A 3,779-nucleotide genomic window follows, 5' to 3' on the forward strand; every position below is an offset into this window, starting at 1 on the left:
TAAACGCTACAACATTCGAATCATAGGGGTCCCAGAAGAAGAAGACAAAAAGAAAGACCATGAGAAAATACTTGAGGAGATAATAGTTGAAAACTTCCCTAAAATGGGGAAGGAAATAATCACCCAAGTCCAAGAAACCCAGAGAATCCCAAACAGGATAAACCCAAGGCGAAACACCCCAAGACACATATTAATCAAATTAACAAAGATCAAACACAAAGAACAAATATTAAAAGCAGCAAGGGAAAAACAACAAATAACACACAAGGGAATTCCCATTAGGATAACAGTTGATCTTTCAATAGCAACTCTTCAAGCCAGGAGGGAATGGCAAGACATACTTAAAATGATGAAAGAAAATAACCTACAGCCCAGATTATTGTACCCAGCAAGGATCTCATTCAAATATGAAGGAGAAATCAAAAGCTTTTCAGACAAGCAAAAGCTGAGAGAATTCAGCACCACCAAACCAGCTCTCCAACAAATACTAAAGGATATTCTCTAGACAGGAAACACAAAAATGGTGTATAAATTCGAACCCAAAACAATAAAGTAAATGGCAACAGGATCATACTTATCAGTAATTACCTTAAACGTAAATGGGTTGAATGCCCCAACCAAAAGACAAAGACTGGCTGAATGGATACAAAAACAAGACCCCTACATATGTTGTCTAGAAGAGACCCACCTCAAAACAGGGGACACATACAGACTGAAAGTGAAGGGCTGGAAAAAGATTTTCCATGCAAATAGGGACCAAAAGAAAGCAGGAGTAACAATACTCATATCAGATAAAATAGACTTTAAAACAAAGGCTGTGAAAAGAGACAAAGATGGTCACTACATAATGGTCAAAGGCTCAATCCAAGAAGAAGATATAACAATTATAAATATATATGCACCCAACATGGGAGCACTGCAATATGAAAGACAAATGCTAACAACTATGAAAGGAGAAATTAACAATAACACAATAATAGTGGGAAACTTTAATACCCCACTCACACCTATGGATAGATCAACTAAACAGAAAATTAACAAGGAAACACAAACTTTAAATGATACAATAGACCAGTTAAACCTAATTGATATCTATAGGACATTTCACCCCCCCCAAAAATGAATTTCACCTTTTTCTCAAGCGCACATGGAACCTTCTCCAGGATAGATCACATCCTGGGCCATAAATCTAGCCTTGGTAAATTCAAAAAAACAGAAATCATTCCAAGCATCTTTTCTGACCACAATGCAGTAAGATTAGATCTCAATTACAGAAGAAAAACTATTAAAAATTCCAACATATGGAGGCTGAACAACACGCTGCTGAATAACCAACAAATCACAGAAAAAATAAAAAAAGAAATCAAAATTTGCATAGAAATGAATGAAAATGAAAACACAACAACCCAAAACCTGTGGGACACTGTAAAAGCAGTGTTAAGGGGAAAGTTCATAGCCATACAGGGATACCTCAAGAAACAAGAAAAAAGTCAAATAAATAACCTAACCCTACACCTAAAGCAACTAGAAAAGGAAAAAATGAAGAAACCCAGGGTTAGTAGAAGGAAAGAAATCTTAAAAATTAGGGCAGAAATAAATGCAAAAGAAACAAAAGAGACCATAGCAAAAATCAACAAAGCCAAAAGCTGGTTCTTTGAAAGGATAAATAAAATTGACAAACCATTAGCCAGACTCATCAAGAAACAAAGGGAGAAAAATCAAATCAATAAAATTAGAAATGAAAATGGAGAGATCACAACAGACAACACAGAAATACAAAGGATCATAAAAGACTACTATCAGCAATTATATGGCAGTAAAATGGACAATGTGGAAGAAATGGACAAATTCTTAGAAAAGTACAACTTTCCAAAACTGGACCAGGAAGAAATAGAAAATCTTAACAGACCCATCACAAGCATGGAAATTGAAACTGTAATCAAAAATCTTCCAACAAGCAAAAATCTTCCAGCAAACAAAAGCCCAGGTCCAGACGGCTTCACAGCTGAATTCTACCAAAAATTTAGAGAAGAGCTAACACCTATCCTACTCAAACTCTTCCAGAAAATTGCAGAGGAAGGTAAACTTCCAAACTCATTCTATGAGGCCACCATTAACCTAATACCAAAACCTGCCAAAGATCCCACAAAAAAAGAAAACTACAGGCCAATATCACTGATGAACATAGATGCAAAAATCCTTAACAAAATTCTAGCAATCAGAATCCAACAACACATTAAAAAGATCATACACCATGACCAAGTGGGCTTTATCCCAGGGATGCAAGGATTCTTCAATATCTGCAAATCAATCAATGTAATACATCACATTAACAAATTGAAAAGTAAAAACCCTATGATTATCTCAATAGATGCAGAGAAAGCCTTTGACAAAATTCAACGTCCATTTATGATAAAAACTCTCCAGAAATCAGGAATAGAAGGAACATACCTCAACATAATAAAAGCTATATATGACAAACCCACAGCAAACATTATCCTCAATGGTGAAAAATTGAATGCATTTCCTCTAAAGTCAGGAACAAGACAAGGGTGCCCACTTTCACCATTACTATTCAACATAGTTTTGGAAGTTTTGGCCACAGCAATCAGAGCAGAAAAAGAAATAAAAGGAATCCAAATTGGAAAAGAAGAAGTAAAACTCTCACTATTTGCAGATGACATGATCCTCTACATAGAAAACCCTAAAGACTCCACCAGAAAATTACTAGAACTAATCAATGATTATAGTACAGTTGCAGGATATAAAATCAACACACAGAAATCCCTTGCATTCCTATACACTAATAATGAGAAAACAGAAAGAGAAATTAAGGAAACAATTCCATTCACCATTGCAACGGAAAGAATAAAATACTTAGGAATATATCTACCTAAAGAAACTACAGACCTATATATAGAAAACTATAAAACACTGGTGAAAGAAATCAAAGAGGACACTAATAGATGGAGAAATATACCATGTTCATGGATTGGAAGAATCAATATAGTGAAAATGAGTATACTACCCAAAGCAATTTATAGATTCAATGCAATCCCTATCAAGCTACCAACGGTATTTTTCACAGAGCTAGAACAAATAATTTCACAATTTGTATGGAAATACAAAAAACCTCGAATAGCCAAAGCGATCTTGAGAAAGAAGAATGGAACTGGAGGAATCAACCTACCTGACTTCAGGCTCTACTACAAAGCCACAGTTATCAAGACAGTATGGTACTGGCACAAAGACAGAAATATAGATCAATGGAACAAAATAGAAAGCCCAGAGATAAATCCACGCACATATGGACACCTTATCTTTGACAAAAGAGGCAAGAATATACAATGGATTAAAGACAATCTCTTTAACAAGTGGTGCTGGGAAATCTGGTCAACCACTTGTAAAAGAATGAAACTAGACCACTTTCTAACACCATACACAAAAATAAACTCAAAATGGATTAAAGATCTAAACGTAAGACCAGAAACTATAAAACTCCTAGAGGAGAACATAGGCAAAACACTCTCTGACATACATCACAGCAGGATCCTCTATGACCCACCTCCCAGAATATTGGAAATAAAAGCAAAAACAAACAAATGGGACCTAATTAAACTTAAAAGCTTCTGCACAACAAAGGAAACTATTAGCAAGGTGAAAAGGCAACCTTCAGAATGGGAGAAAATAATAGCAAATGAAGCAACTTACAAACAACTAATCTCAAAAATATACAAGCAAATCCTACAGCTCAACTCCAGAAAAATAAATGACCCAAT

Source organism: Bos grunniens, chromosome 7 (assembly GCF_055505025.1).
Source record: "Bos grunniens cultivar Pamir isolate PY7600 chromosome 7, Bosgru_T2T1.0, whole genome shotgun sequence".
NCBI lineage: Eukaryota > Metazoa > Chordata > Mammalia > Artiodactyla > Bovidae > Bos > Bos grunniens.